Source organism: Protopterus annectens, chromosome 6.part0 (assembly GCF_019279795.1).
Source record: "Protopterus annectens isolate FY-2018-M chromosome 6.part0, PAN1.0, whole genome shotgun sequence".
Lineage (NCBI taxonomy): Eukaryota > Metazoa > Chordata > Ceratodontiformes > Protopteridae > Protopterus > Protopterus annectens.
The window spans coordinates 937,333,835-937,350,969 of record NC_056737.1 but is presented as its reverse complement, the minus strand read 5'-3'; the positions used below and the strand labels follow the sequence as shown (position 1 = coordinate 937,350,969).

Below are 17,135 nucleotides of genomic sequence, written 5' to 3'. Positions count from 1 at the left end.
CTGACCCCTGCCCTCACCTGAAGACTGTGCAGGAGAACTCCCTGTTCTAGGCCTGAAAGAGCCCTGAGCTCTGCCCCTACCACGCCTAGATCTACCCCTAGACTGGGAATCATAAGAAGGATACGTCCACCCCTTAGTAGGCCAATTTCTACTAAACTTTGGAGGTTGAACCTGCAAAAAATCTTTAACAGTCTGCATAGACTTAGCCTTGTCTTCCATTTTCTTTAAAACTGCCTCAACAGGAGAACCAAACAACACATCAGATTGCAAAGGAGCATCTAAAATCCTTGTTTTAACATGGTCAGATAAATTTTGATCCCTCAGCCAGGCGTGCCTGCGAAGAACTGACCCAGTGGCAGCCACCCTAGACGAGGCCTGTACAGCATCAAAACCACATTGCAAACAATGCTTACCCACCTGTTCAGAAACATGTACTAAATCTTGCAACTCTTTACAATCAATACCTTCCACCAGAGCATCAACCTTAGACTTCAATTGTGAAAGTAGATAGTTTTGGTATTTCAACATGTGAAACTGGCAATTCAAAGCCCTCATAGCTAGAGTGGAAGAAGTATAAACTTTCTTTCCCCATCTATCCAAGGCCCTGGCTTCTTTATCTGCAGGAACCGGATTCTTAACAACAGAAGCCTTAACACCTTTAGGCCCCTGGCTAACAGTTTCTGGGTCTGCCCTAGGACTCTTAAAAAGATACTTATGAGCTTCAGGCACCCTGTAATACCTATCCGGTTTAACAGGAGCTGGAGGCAAAGAATCAGGATTAAGAGAAGCCTCTGCAAAAACATCTTCCACTACATCCAAAACAGGAGGTATAGCCAAAGGCCTATGCTGGGGTAAAAACAAAAATTCCCTAAGCCTTTTCCTGGAATCAGAGAAGTCCTGGCCTTCCCACTTAAAATGCTCCCTCATGGAATGAAGAGTTTCTGAAAAAGAAAAATCCTCAGGAGGAGAAGCAGAAGGAGTAGAATCATCCACATCAGAATCAGAATAAGGAGAGTACTCCTGCAAGTCTTCAGCCAAGACTCTGAAACATCCAAGCCTGCTCAAAACTCCCTAGCTCAGGCTCCACCCTAGGTCTCTTATCAGGAGGGGGCAAAGAACCCCTAATCAAAGTAATCAAATCTTCTGCCATTTTAAGCATATGCTTCTTGGGCAAGAACTAGGGGTGACACCAACTGAAGCTAAACCTGGCCTGCCTCTGGGAGAAGCCTTGGAAACAGAAGGAGAGGGCCTAACCACCCTAGGCAGGGAGGGGAGTATAGTAACTTGAGAAGCCCCATCAGCCTGACCTGCCTCCTGAGAGGCCACATCCTGCAATAACAAAGTCTCTCCCTGGGATCCCAAAGAAACCTCCGGTGGAACCACCGGCTCCACCGACACCTCTAAAGAACCGGCGTCCGGTACGGACGGTTCTTCTAGCCTAGGCTTAACTGCTTTGTCCTTGCGCTTCTTCGAAGAAGCGGGTGTCGGAGCATCCAACGGCATTTTATAATTGCACCGCTTCCCGAAGACTAACCTGGCACAATCTAATCTTCTCTTTATAGTGCGCTTATTGAATCTAGCACAAGAGCGACACCCAACAACGTCGTGCTCAGGCCCTAAACAAGGAATACACAAAGTATGGTAGTCTCTATGCGGTATCTGTTTCCCACAAGAAATACAATTATTCACTTTTTCTGACATCCGGTAAACCACTGAGGCAAGAAAAAACCAAAATATTCCCCAACGGGGTACTTAGCCAAGTTTGACTCGGTCTGAAACTCCGAAATCGAACAATTTCAGAACGCCAACCGGCACTTGCAACGCTGCTTCTGCATCGGACCATGCGGCAAAAAAGACTGAGGATATGACGTCGGTCATGCGCATTTGTACCCTGACGTCCTGATGTCAGTCAAATGCGCCTTGACTGACGTCAGCCTTATACTTTGATATTCGGGCCGACCGAGGACAGCGGACTACCCAAGTGTAAGGACTGCAGCAATGTGAGATGAAGAACATCCCTGTACCTTGTGTTTATAAGGCAAACATCTTAACCATTAGGCCACCCTCCCAACCTGATGCAGTCAGAATTAGGGTTGGAAGATTTCCAGAAGGGGAAAATAAAATCTTAACCAAATGGCTAATGTAGGATAAAACTATGCATACATTATTCTATTGAGTGTAATGTAAAGAAAGTGTAAAAATGTATTTAAAATAAAAATATAATATTTACTGCAGAAAGTTAGGCCAAAATTAAACAATTAATTTGATGGGAAATGCAGTGATGTGATTAATGGTTTCACTGTGGCAAGAAAATCTAAAGGCAGAGCCTGTCACTGCTGTTGTTATGGTCGGTTTACTTCCAGCCATTGTAGTACTGGTTTTGGTGTAGGACTACACAAGTTTAAGCAGCGGGATGATGTCTAATAAAAAATGGAGATCCATTACTATGTTGCTAAGTGACAACTCATGTATTTGTTTTTATTTTTTTTTATTTTTTGTCCCCACACCCTCCTCCATTTATCTAGCCATTCTCTCTTAGCAGGGAAATAACAATCGTCATTTACGAGGAAATAGCCAAGAATTTTCTTCCTGATAGGCACTCGACTTTAATCAAAGGGGTGGGTAATGCTATACATTTTAAGATCATAGGAACTACAAGGCAAATGAGTTAGAAGACCATGTGTGCCTTGCCAAATACCAGCCTCAATATGTAACCCCCATTTCCACAAGTGCAATACACCTCTCAACTTCATTACTCAAGGAATCCGGACAAAGCCAAAAATAATAGAGGCTGAAAGGACCAAAATCAGGAACTATTTTTAGACACTACTCCAGTTCAGTTAAAAATTAACAGAACATACTTTGCTTCAGCATGCATTTTCTGTGTTATACAATACTCTTTTATTTGACTCCATCTCAACAAACAGCATACCCTTATTATGAACATATTTCCTCATCTTACCTCCCCTTCCCATCTTTTTTGCACCTAGCCTACTCTCTTTAACCTCCTCTATCCACTACTACCCCACTTATCTTAACATATACTTTTTCATTACTTTTTAATACTTACCTGTTTCTCAAGAATTATTTCTTATACATTCCAATTCCAATTACTGTTATACCCTTTAACTTTGTAATTTTGTTTTCTGTCTTTTGTCAGTTTTGTAATTAATAAACTGCTTTGTATCTGTATAATCATGCAATGTTGTATCCTTATTGGAGATTTTCTCCCTGGGCCTCGGCTGAAAACAGGTACCATATCCAGTCAGATTTCTGTGTTAACAAATGTCAATAAATACAGGAATGAATAAATACATAGATATATAAATAAATAGAAATATGAAACTTTAATGTCTGGCATTATTCGTGCACTGTATCCTCATTAATTTACCACAAAAATAAACATTTTATGAGAGATAGGCAAATATACGAGGCAAAATAACAAGGTCCAAATCAAAAATGTTCTGCAACATAAGTGCAGTACATATCAGGCCATAGATGAACTTGTGAGCACCCACCCAATCATCAAGGTTAGTCGTGAAGGAGACAAGGGGGACATTTATTCAAGAGATGGGGCAACCATTGGGTAATGACTCTATCCCCTCTAACATGTTTCATTTATATGTTAGTTGACGCTGCAATCCTTGGTTCAGGTGCTTGCATAGTGATTTGTTCTGTGAAAGGATTAGAGATTCACTGTAATGGGGTCTTTGATGGCATGGAATCCCAGGCACCAATCTCCAAAAAGGAGTCTATAACAGACCCAGCATAAGGATGGGGAATCTAGTCTTTCTTGGTAGCCAAGGGTATTTATGCCAATAATCATTTTCATAAAGAATCTATGATTTTTGTTTCTAACTATATAATAAATATGTCAAGGTGCACTGATATAATTAGGGCAGAGAACACAAAGGCAATAACATTCTTTGACCTAGGTGGGAAATCATTTAAAATCAGCTGTGCTAAAGAGAAGGATTTACTATCTACTGTTGCAACATGTTGGTCAAACATGAGGGAAAAGTCAGTCCAGCTAACAAGATCTCTGACTATCATGCCCATGTGGAGTGGGATAGACGCTATGCTGAAAGTCATAGATGACAAGTGTTTGCCAAAGGAGAGGAAGACATTTTTTGCATTCAGACTGAACCTTTCCTCTGTACACCAGTGGTTTGCAAAGACTAGCTCTTGCTCAAGTGCTTCTATATCAGTGTGAAAATGGGCAATGAAATCCAGCTTGCAGTCATCAATGAATTTGGTTAGCCATAGATCAGGGTCTGTAGTACAGAGGTTGGAAAAGTACAGATGTATAATTAAACTTGCCATAACAGTAACTGTTCAAATGATCACTGCTACAGCAGCTTTAGCTATATGGGTTTGTATCCTGCAAGGATGTAATAGCCGGCCAGTTTCTAAAACTTCAGGGCAACTTCCACATACCCAAATTCTCAAGACAACTCAAGATGAGCTGACTAAAAGACAAGTTTGAGCATCCACGTCCTTCAGAGCTTTCCTGCTAAAAAGAGATTGAAGCTGGGCCCTGAAAGGACAATGCCAGGGAAAACAAAAAGAAATGTCCACACCCTGGCATAAAAAGCACACCACAAAACAAAGGGGGTAGAGGGAGGGAGTGGCTACTGCAGCAGGTAATCATTCAAACATCTACTCTTATAGTAAGTTTACCTGTACAACTGTACTATGTTCATCATATTGATCACTGCTATAGTAGACATGGCTATAGGGGTAGATTATCCTAGCTTACTACATTTGGGAAGTGGAAGGAGAAAAGTCCAGGAGTCCCTGGAGAATGGTCCTAGCAAAGCCTGACCTGGATCTAGAGAAGGAATCAAGCTTATAGTGCTTTGTAAACGTATGTACAGAAGACCAAGTAGCAGCTTCTAGAAAACTTTTAGAATACTTCTAGACTTAACCGTTTCCAAACAGCCACAGATGAAGCCAAGGCCCTGGTAGAGTGGGCCTTAACCCTGCCTGGAATAGTTTTGTTATGGTGAGTATATCAAAAGGTAATAGCCTTAGACAACCATATGGAAATAGTATGTTTTGCACATGATGTCCTTTCTTTTTACCTTGACATGAAATAAACAATTGATTCAAAGATCTGAAAGATTTAGTTCTGTCAAGATAGTACCCGAGTTGTCTGCTGACATCCAAGGTACGGAATTATCATTTCTCCCTCATTTTTAAGTTTAGGAAAGAAAACTGGGAGATAGATTGTTTGGCTTTAAGTAAACATGAATACCAGTTTAGGCGTAAAAGAAGGTTTAGTTCTCAAAGAAACACTTGTTCCCTATGAAAAATTAAATAGAGTTAACTCACCATAAGCGCTTGCAACCCAGAAACTCTTCTTGCAGAGGTCAGAACGATCAGTAAAACTGTTTTCCATGGTAAGAACTTCAAGTCAGACAGGTTAGCTGGATCAAATGGAGTAAGTGTTAGCTTCTCTAACACAAAATTAAAATCTCAGGGAGGGTGCACCAGTTTACTAGGAGGCTTCTTGTACAAAACCCCTTTCAACAACATTTTGACATGAGACTGCAATGAAAGAGGAAGATCCAGGGGCAGACATTCTGAAATGGCAGATAAATGAACCTTGATACAGGAAAAAGAAAGGCCATAGTATAGTGACTCACACAGGTATTGTAATACCAGAAAACAACTAGCCCTAAATGGGTGCTGGTTATGTTGCTGGCACCAGCGAGAAAACCTTTTCCATTTGCTAATATATAATTTTCTAGTACCAGGCTTTCTTGCCTCTATTAGAACTTGCTGCATACCCTCAGTAAAAAGGTGCCTAAAAGGAATTAAGACCCTATCATCCAGGAAGTCAGCTGAAGTTGACTGATGTTAAGGGTGTATCAAACACCCCTGTTCTTATGTGGGATCTATATTAGCGTATCGAATGGACTAAATAGTGAAAGCTATTTAGTCGATCTGATACTGTCGAAATGGCAAAATAGCGAAGACACAGAACATCTAATTTTTTCCCAGGGAAAAAATTTGGTAGGCCATCTTTGGGACTTTGCCATTTCCTCCACTATGGTGCGATCTTGGAGTTGGTATATTTAAGTAGGGGGGGGAAGCCCCCCCACTTATCTTTGTGTTCAAGTTTTTTTTGCGGAGCAGCGAATTTTGTTCCGTATGTTTGATATTCTGTGGTTTAGACATTATCGGTACGATGAAATAGTATTCACTATTTTCATTGTACGGTAAGGTATATAGACGCCTTATGTGAGTAGATCCAGTCCATAAGAAAGCCTGTGGTAACGACCCCTGACCATTTCCAAAAGAAGGGAGAAAAAGAAGTTATGTACTCACCATAATGTTCCATCTGAGTAGTTCATCTTCATTTGTCTTCAACCTGTGGGTATCGGATCTGAGCCGGCAACTTCACAAGCATCTGCTCCGAGCTCCAAGCTATTCCCCTACCCATAATACACCACCACTATCTTCCAACCCTTAGATCGTGTTTGCTGCACCATACACTGAACAACCTGATACAAAAACTCCTTACACACACAAAAAAACAGCTATGAACGCTGTCCATATGGTAAGGCCAAGGGGAAGACAGGAGGCACGGTTGAAGGCAAATGGCATAGAACTATTCAGATGGGACATTATGGTGAGTACATAACTTTTTTATCTGAAGTAGTTTACTTCATTTGATCTTCAACCTCTGGGCCAGAGTCTCCAGCTACTAAACACCTGGGTGCCCCTTCATGGAAGGATATTCCGGAGCACTGCGGAACCAAAGGATACTCTCCTTCAAGAAATTAAATTCAATTTATAGTGAGAAATAAAGGTATGAGATGAGGACCAAGTAGCCGCAGAACAAATGTTGTCTAAAGATACTCTCAATCAAAAGGCCGCGGACGTAGCCATGGACCTTGTCGAGTGAGCTCTAACCTGATCTGGGGGAGACAAACCTTTATCCTTGTAGATCTGAAGGATACATACTGAGATCAACCTGGCAATGGTCACCTTGGAAATAGGTTTACCCAAAAAAGGTTTAGAAAAGGACACAAACAGCTGGTCAAATTTTCAAAAAGTTTTGGTCCTGTGCAAATAAAATCGTAACTGTCTATGAACATCCAACCAATGCAACTTGTATTCAATTTTGCTTGTAAAATTTGGGAAGAAAACAGGTAAATAGTTTGATTGATATTAACCTCTGATGCTTCTTTTGTAAGAAAAGAAGGATTGGTGCAAAGAGAAACCCTGGTCCTTGTGGAAAATCATGTATGTGACTTTGACAGACAACACCTGAAGTTCTGAAACCCTCCTAGCAGAGGTGAAAGCCACTTGGAAGGCCGTCTTCCAAGACAAAAACTTAAGATCTGCGGTTGCTGCCAGTTCAAAAGGAGGAGCAACCAATGCTTGAAGTACCATAGTAAGGTCCCACGGGGGAATGGGATCTTTGACCAGAGGACATAAGAGGAAGGTACCTTTGAGAAAGGCTTTGCACAATCTGGAAGAGGCCAAAGAAGCAGAGTTCTCACCCACGTGAAAATGAGAAATGGCAGCTAACTGAACCTTGATCGTAGACGAGCTAGCCCCTCATTAAAAAATATTTGCCAAAAAGTCAAGGATAGCCAGAATGTGAGCCGTGACAGGATCTAAACTCCTTTGCGAGGCCCAAAAGGAAAAAGCTTCCATTTGCTGCGATAAATCTTCCTGGTGGATGACTTATGAGCTGCCACCAGAACAGACCTGACCAAGGAAGACAATCCGGAAGTCCTAGCAATTAAGGGAACTGCAGCAGCCAAGCTGTGAGCCTCAGACTGTCCAGATTCAGATGAGGAACCCTCAAGGGGTGTGAAATGAGATCCTGAATGGGATCCAAGATCTAAGGAGGAGCTAGAAGATGAGACCAAAGGAAGGGAAACCATACCTGGCAAGGCCAAAACAGGGCAATGAGGATCACTTTGCTCCCCAGTTAACAAGCCTTCTGTAGGAACTTCAGAATAAGGGGTACAGGAGGATAAGCATAAAAAAGACAGAGAGGTAAAACATGGACTAGAGCATCTCTGGGGGACTCCCATGGTGGGGGGTTCAGAGCAAAGAACTTGCTGCACTTTGCGTTGGAAGGAGATGCGAAGAGATTGCAGCAAGGCCGACCCCGCTGTAGAAAGATCTGCTCCTCTACTGAAGGATTCAGAGACCACTAGTAAGGCATCAGAATATTCCAGATGAGTCTGTCCGCCAGAATGTTGGACCGCCCCGGAATATGCGTTGCTACCAGAAAATGACTGGTGGAGATCGCCCATTCCAAAACTCTCATGGCCTCGTGACAAAGGGGGTAAGATCTGGTCCCTCCCTGTTTGTTGATACACCAGACCACCAACATGTTCTCTGACTGGATTGCAATGGTTCCCAGAGGTAGAACGGCATGAAGGGCCTGCAACGCTAAAAGGACTGACCTCATCTCCAGAACATTTATATGCAAATTGGTCTCAGTCAGGGACCACATGCCTTGGACTGTCCTTCCCGAACAATGCCCCCCCACCCTAGCTGGGAAGCGTCCGTGGTCACTGTGGCTTGGGCTGGAACAAAAGGTCGTCTTTCCAAGATTTCAAAAGACTGCATCCAGTACAGAAGGGATGACCTGCAGACTCTGCTGATTTGTGTCGGGTGCGACAACAGAAGATCCAACCAAGACCACTGCACCGTTAAGAGTCCACTGTAGTACTCGCATATGTAAGTGAGCACATGGAAGAAGTGTTATTGTCACGGCCATAGAACCTAGGGCCCCTAAAACTGATTCTGCTGAGGGAAGATGAGATTGGTAAATGAAAGCGAATGCATCCTTAAATTTTGAACTCTCTCTGAGGTCAGGAAAACTTTTGTCTGTAATGTGTCTATCCATGCTCCTATGTATTCTATAACCTGGACAGGGTTCAGAAGAGATTTGGCTGTGTGATTGCAATCCCTAGATAGTGTGCAAGACGTTGGAAATAGTCTCTCATCCGATAAAGTAGATGCTTGGTGAGAGCAGTAAGGAGCCAATCGTCCAGGTACGGGTAAGACCTGAATTGCCTGAAGCCTCAGGTGAGGCGCTACTACTGCCATCACTTTGGTGAACAGCCTGGGGGCTGTGGTAGACCAAAGGGTAGGGCTCGAAACTGATAACGATTGGCTCCTAGCCGGAAGCGGAGCAACCTCCTGGAGCTTCTGTGCATCTTTATGTGATAGTAGGCATCCTGGAGGTCGAACGAGCATGTACGGCAGGATGGACTGTAAGGTGACCATCCGGAACTTCTCTTTGGCAACTGACAGGTTCAGAGTAGACAGGTCCAGAATGGGCCTTAAGTCGCCTGTTTTTATGGCACCAAAAAGAACCTGGAGTAGATGCCCGATCCAGACTGATCTGGGGGGAACGGGTTTGATGGCTCGTTTCTTTAGCAGCTTGGAAACCTTTAGCGCTGCTGCCTCCCTTTGCATGGGTGGTACGTCTGGGAGGTGTTAGTAAGGTGTAGGGAGAACCACAAATGGGATTGAATAGCCTCTGGAAATTATCTGAAGCACCCAACGGTCTGATGACATGGACTTCCGTGCTGCCAGGTGCAATGACAGGTGACCCCTCGACTGACTCCAGAGCAGTGCAGTTGGGCAACCCCTCAGGGTTGCTGTGTGGGCTTGTCTGAGAATGGTTCTTGAGACCCGAAATTCCTCGAACCCCCTCTGTCCTGTCCCCCTCTGCCTCTAGGGGAAGAAGGGCCCTTAGTGTCCCAGGAAAACTGAGACTTCCAGAACCACATCTTCTTTTGCCCTCGCTGATTCTGGGAAATGGATCTTTGAGGGTTAGAGAAGCAGATTCCGACAGCAGACAGTGTCTTCCAGTCTTTCTCATTCTGGACCATGGTGTCACGGACAGTCTTAAAAAGGAAGGAAGAGCCGTCATACAGGGCATTCACAAAAGACGCCTTAAAGGATTCCATGAACTGACACAATCTGAGCCAGGCATTACACCTCATGGACACGCCGGACCCAGCCGCTCTAGCCGCTCCTTCGGTCGCGTGAGAGGGGAGTCGCATAGACGTATTTGAAACCACTGTCAAGGTAGCCATCCTCGCAGAGAACATAGCCCTGTCCTCCTGCAACATGGACAATGGGGAGAGACTCAGCCAGTTCCTTAACCAGGTCGGCTGTAGTCGGGTACATGGGCCAGACAGTTCAGCTCCCTGATAGAAAAGGTCGCTGACGCATAAACCCACTTCCCTAGATGATCCATCATTCTAGACTCATGGTCAGGAGGGTGGACCGAGAAACTCTCCTGAGCTAGTTCCTTCTTGGTGGCGGCTGCTACCACCATAGCGTCTACCGGGGACACTTTATTCCAAGCCAGTCTGCAAGGGGACTCAATATTTTGTCTGGGCATTTAGGGATTGGCTCCACAGTGTCCGGTACCTTCCAAGCCCGTGAAGTGACTATGTCCACTAATGGATCTGCGGGAGGGGACACCCAGGAAGTAGACGGGCCCAGGAAGCCTCCAGGAACAACGATTCATCCGAGGAAGGTTTTGGGGTGGACCAACCTCCAGCTGGCGCAAGATTTCCATGATATCTCCGAAGGAGACATCCTTAGGAGGTGATCTGGGGGAACCTTCCCCATCATCCAAATTAGTGTCCTCAATGAGGGACTCCGGGGAGAAGTCCAAGTGCCTCCTCTTGAATGTATGCTTGCGAGGAACCTCTGTGGTGGGGCTTTCCGGAGGGAGCAAGCAGGCTACTTGTTGTTCCTCAAGGGAAACAGCCTGGGGCTCCTCGAGCGCGGGTTGTCCCTGTGGTAAAATGATGGGATTCACACACAAAGCAGAGGGAGTCGGGGCGGAGTCAGAAGATATAGTCAGGGGTCTAAATCCATTGGAGAGAACCCTTTCCACAACATCGAATACCAAGGAACAGCTTGCTTCCTGGGACACCATTAAGGGAACTGCTCTCCACGGATCCGACCCGGGAATCAGAGCTGGGCCCGAAGTAGACGGAGCTCCGAGGAGGTGGCCATGACCTGACAAAAAGCTCCACCCCCTCGGATCCGACACCTAGGCTCTGGCTCCAAGAGTCACTCAGATCCAAACTAGTCAAATCCAACATGCTCCAAGCAGACACTGGTGTTGAGGAAACAGGTACCATCTGAGTCGACCCCCTGACTAGGGGAACTCTCGGATACATGTACTCCGAAACCGGGGGTCAGATCGGAGAAGGAGATATAGGTGTAAAGAAGGGAAGTGAGCTCCCCCCTCCAGAGGGAAAGGGGCCGGTAAGACTCCCATCTGAATTTGTGTGCGAAGAAATCTCCGCATCATTTTATCCATGTCAACTTTGGAGAGACTGCGAGTGGAGCACGACGAAGCCACGGACTCTGACCCAGCGGGTCGAAGAACCGAGGCTCTAGAAGGTGGTCTGGGCTCCTCCAGCTTCGGAGAAAATCTAGAAGATCGGAGCCTATACTGAATTTTGGTGGGAGGCCCGGTCGGAGCCGAAAGGTCCGGGGACCTGTTTCTCTTATCAGGTCTATGCACTTTCTCCTTTTCTATGCTCCCCTTCCACAGGCATAGAGGCAGGAGGATGAGTCTCAGCCTTGGAGGTAGGAGAAGCAAGGACAGGAGTAAAAGGAGAGACTGTCACAGCCGCAGCTGTGACTGAAGCAGAAGAGGAGACGGCCGTCTCCGTAGAAGGGAGCAGCCCTTCATAACTAGTTTCACCCTATGATCCTTAAGGGCGCACAGGTTAAAACCCATGAAAATACTGCAGTCCGCAGACAAATGGGCAGCACCCAAACAAAGCACACACAGAGTGTGGCCGTCAGCAGGCAACGGTACTTTTAAAGACCTGTTTAGGAAGATCAGCCATAACTCACTAAACAAGAAAAGATTTTGAGAAACACATTCCACTCACCACACACACAGAACCACAAGCACACAGAGGCTGAGGAGGGGGAGGGGAAAAGTCTAACTACCACAAACTACCTAAAACTAAGACAAAAGTACCTATACTCAACACACCAGCGAGGGGGTGGAAGGGAGGAAACCTATGCTACCAGCACACACACAAAACACTAATAAACTTTATAAAAAGCCTACTCACAACCTGAAGCTCAAGAATCACGATGCATTGGAAGCTGCAGCAAACGAGATCGAGGGATGGAAGGTAGTGGTGGTGTATTATGGGTAGGAGGAGGAGCTTGGAGCTTGGAGCAGATGCTTGTGAAGTTGCCAGCTTGGATCCAATATGGATCTGATACTCACAGGTTGAAGATCAAACGAAGTAAACTACTTCAGATCCATGATTACCTGGGTCAGAAGGGAGTCACCACAATGATCTTGGGTGATTCCTTTTGAATCTTCAGAAAAACTCTGGATACTAGTGGAATGGGCAGAAAAGCATAAGGACCATTCCTGTCCAAGGAAAAGTAAAGGCATCTGTCTTCCAGGCCTTCTTGCATAGAGTCTAGGAAAAATATCTTGCCAGTTGATTGTTCAGACAGGAGGCAAAGAGGTTTAATTTGAAGAACTCTCAACAATCAGATCAAATCCTGGATGATACTCTGATCTAGTTTCCATTCGTGAGGGTCTGCTCTTGCCCTGTTCAGTTTATCTGCCTCATAAATTTGCTCTGACTGAATGTAGGAAGCCTCTAGAGTGAGACTGTACTGTGAAAAGCTAACTTCTTCCAGTTTATCAATATTCCGAGCTGCTGTGGAGTGTTTAGGGTGTAAGTCAAGGCCTGATCCAGTAGACGTCTTGTTGGGGCAGTAATGAGCCAGTTGACTAGGTAGGGAAACACCTGGAATCCTTGAAGTCGCACATGAGCTGCGACTACTGCCATGCACTTTGTGAACACTCTGGGGGCTGCAGAGAGTCCGAAGGGCAGTACGCGAAACTGGTAATGACTGGCTCACGCCCGGAAGTGAAGATATCTTCTTGAGCACCTTTCCACCTTTATGTGGTACTACGCGTCTTGAAGATCTATGGAGCACATCCGATTGTCTTTTTCTAAAAGTGCAAGTATAGACTGAACCGTGACCATCTGGAATTTTTCTGTCTTTACGAATTTGTTTAGGGTGCTGAGATCCAGAATTGGTCTCCAGTCCCCTGTCTTTTTTGGCACCAAAAAGACTCTTGAATAGAAGCCGGATCCTGTCTGGTCTGGGGGGACTGTTTGGATGACTCTTTTTTGAAGGAACTCTGATATCTCTGTAGCTGCAGCTTTCCTTTGACTGGGTGGCACGTTGGGTAAGCTTCTGGATAAGAGGGGGTGAATAAGAAAGGAATATGGTATCCTCTGGTGATAAGCCTTTGTACCCAAGCATCTGTGGTTATGGTTTGCCAGGCAGAAGGGAACAAGGAAAAACGACCCCCGACTGCTTCCAGTGGAAAGCAATCGGGCTGCTCCTCAGGAGCGCTGATACGGCTGTCCAAAGAAAAATTCCCTGGAACCCCAGTTTCGAGGACCTCCCCTGCCCCGAAAGGGGTGTCTTCTGTTAGAACCCCCCCCGCCTCTAGGGGAAAACTCGGCCTGAGAGTCATGGAAAGGACCCTGAGATTTTTTGTGCCACATTTTCCCACTCTTCTGATTCCTAGAATAGAACCGCTGAGGAGAAGATACACGGACACCCATGGCAGATAGGTTCTTACCGTCCTCTTCACATCTGGCCAATGTATCTTTTACCTTGGACCCAAAGTAGTGGTCTCAAAAGGGGCATTAAGGAAGGAAGCCTTGAAGGGATCTGCAAAGTCACAAAGGTGCATCCAGGCATGGCGTGTCTCGACTATGCCTGCACCCGCAGCTCTCGCCGCTCACTCAGTAGCGTGTGATATCAAACGCATTGAGGAATTGGAAACCGATTCTAGGGTCGCTAACTGAGAGGCCACCTTGTCTCGGATCTCATCAGAAACTGCTCCTGCCAAGGTCTCACAGTTCAGACACCAAGTCTTTCTGTAGCCTTGTGAAATGTGCCAGGTAGTTCAAGGACCTAACAGCAAAGGTCAATGACGCAAAGACTCGCTTCCCTAATCTGTCCACCGCCCAGGATTCCTTATTGGGAGGGTGAACTGCCTGGCTTCTCCTCTGCCAGTTCCTTCTTTGTAGCGGCAGCCATAACCATGGCGTCTACAGGGAGACCTTTTTACCAATGTGGAGCACTCTTCTGGGGGAGAAAGGATTTTGTCCGGCCTATGTGGTATGGCCTCTACAGAGTCCGGTGCCTTCCACGCATGCTGCACGATAAGCTTGATGAGCTCATCGGCAGGTGGGGTAACCTAGGAAGTAGGGGGGCAGGCAAAAAAAGCCTGCAGGAACACAGACTCCTCTGAGGAAGGGTTAGAGAACTTCCATTCACCTCTCTGTTTTTAAATTTCGAGGGTGTCACCAAAGGAAACCTCATCAAAAGGCGAATGTGAGGACCCCTACCCATCATCATAATCTGTGTCTTTGGTAAATTGCGCTTCTGTGGCGTCCATGTGCTTTCTCTTACACGTAGTCTTGCGGTGGACTTCCTCAGTGGGAGAATCTGGGGAAGGCTGCAAGGATGGGGTCTCCAGGGGGAGAATGGTCCAAGATTCTTGCGCCTAATGTCCGGGGGTTGCAACTTGAGACAGCTGAGGCTAGTGAGAAAGTAGTAAGTCTCTGACAGAGGTGGCTGGGAAGCAGCGGCCAGTGTCCTCTCCAAGGCTTGGAAGGCCAGCCTGCCAGAGGAGGGATGCCTCGAAACCTCCACAGAGGTTGAAAGAGTATAGGTAGGAGTCTGAGGAGAAGGGTGATCAACTCCAGAGGGGAGAGACACTTTTGAAGGGGCAGGAATTCCTCTGGCTAAAACCAGCTGGTCGCACCACATCATGTTCAGAAAGGCTTCTGGTAGACCTCATTGAAAACCATGAAGGCAATTCGGGCCTGTTCAAAAAAGGGCCAGCACGACCACTGAAAAAAGGTTTCTGTATATGTAATGTCTGCACCAAAACTGGTGGTGTTTGTATAGTCTGCGTTATTAAAGCCAGCGCAGAAGGGGTATGCACCGAAATCAACAGTGCGGTAGATTCCTGCACCGAGAATGGTGTCATCAAAATTGGAGTTGTCTGCACCGAAATCATCTGTGCCAAAAAAGCCTGTACTGAAAAATTGTCGGTGCCGAGGGGGTCTGTGCTGAGAATACTGTTAGCGCCAAAGGCGTCTGTGCCAAGAAAACTGTCGGCGCCGAAGATGTCTACACCGAGAAACTGGAAGGTGCCGAAGGAGTCTGCACCAAGACTTCAGTCTGTGCCAAAGATTACTGCGCCGATATACCAATCGGTACCATAGTAGTCTGCACCATGAAGGCTGATGTCTGCATCGAAAGCAACGGTGTAGTGGGACCAGCAGACATATTCGGAGACAGAGCCAAGTGAGTCGGTGCCAAAGCAGCCGCTGGCACCGACGACTCTGACAATTTAGCCTTTTTATGTTTCAATTCCTTAGGGTCTCCAGAGGGAGACGATGGAAGAGACTTAGACCTTTTATGTTGTTTGAAAGGAGGAGAAGATTCCTGCGACCCAGAATTAGCCTCGCAGAAAGGGGTCTTAAGGAGACCTTTTAGTAGTAGTTTATTTTTACATTCATTCAAAGTCCTGGCAGAAAAACCTCGACAAATCTGACAGGGTGGCTTCACTGTGACATGATGCACGCCAAAACAGTAAACACACAAGTCATGCATGTCAGAGTGAGGCAGTTTGTGTCCACACTCCGAACACTGCTTAAAGCCTGGACTCCCTTTCTTCTCGGACATTATATCCACAAAATATTCAAAAAATAGACATACACACTGTAGCAAGGCCCAAGGGAGGGCGAGGAAAGTAACAACAAAGGTAGAAGAAGATACCAAAAAGGTACGAGTAATAAAGAATAAGAAGATACGACTTAATCTTCTTCTTTCGGCTGCTCCTGTTAGGGGTCGCCACAGCAGATCATCTGTTTCCATTTCTTCTTGTCCTCTGCATCTTGCTGTGTCACACCAACCACCTGCATGTCCTCTTTCACCGCATCCATAAACCTTATCTTAGGCCTTCCTCTTTTCCTGTTACCTGGCAGCTTCATCCTTAGCATCTTTTTCCCAATATACTCTGCATCCCTCCTCAGCACGTCCAAACCAAAATAATCTTGCCTCTCTGGCTTTGTCTCCAAACCTTCCAAACTGGGCTGACCCTCTAATATACTTATTCCTAAACCTGTCCACCCTTGTCACACCCAGTGCAAATCTTAACATCTTTAACTCTGCCACATCCAGCTCTGACTCCTGCCTTTTTGTCAATGCCACTGTCTCCAACCCATATAACATAGATGGTCTCACTACCCTCTTGTAGACCTTCCCTTTCACTCTTACTGGTACTCATCTGTCACAAATCACTCCTGACACTCTTCTTCACCCACTCCATCCTACCTGTACTCTCTTCTTCACCTCTTTTCCACAGTCACCATTACTCTGAACTGTTGATCCCAAGTATTTAAGCTCATCCACCTTCGCCACCTCTACTCCCTACATCCTCACCATTCCTCTACCCTCCCTTTCATTCACACACATATATTCTCTCTTTGTCCTTCTGACCTTCATTCCTCTTCTCTCTAGAGCATATCTTCACCTCTCCAGGGTCTCTTCTACTTGTTCCCTACTCTCAGTACAGATCACAATGTCATCTGCAAACATCACAGTCCACGGGGACTCCTGTCTGATCTCATCTGTCAACCTGTCCATCACCATCACCATTGCAAATAAGAAAGGGCTCAGAGCTCATCCTTGATGTAATCCCACCTCCACCTTAAATGCATCCGTCACTCCCACCGCAGACCTCACCACTGTCACACTACCCTCCTACATATCCTGTACCACTCTTACATACTTCTCTGACACTCCCGACTTCCTCATACAATACCACAACTCCTCTCTAGGCACCCTGTCATATGCTTTCTTTAAGTCCACAAAGACACAATGCAACTCCTTCTGACCTTCTCTGTACTTCTCCATCAACACTCTCAGAGCAAACATAGCATCTGTAGTGATCTTTCCTGGCAAGAAACCATATGCTGATCACTAATCATCATCACCTCCCTTCTTAACCTAGCTTTCACTACTCTTTCCCATAACTTCATGCT

The 17,135-nt window shown here is 45.8% G+C and overlaps 1 protein-coding gene across 1 annotated transcript in view; it reads right to left on the bottom strand.

Annotated features, from left to right (window-relative positions):
- PPP4R4 (protein phosphatase 4 regulatory subunit 4) overlaps positions 1 to 17,135 on the bottom strand; it is a 2,733,238-nt gene that overhangs the window by 2,004,511 nt on the left and 711,592 nt on the right. The gene's annotated exons all lie outside the window — the stretch shown is intronic.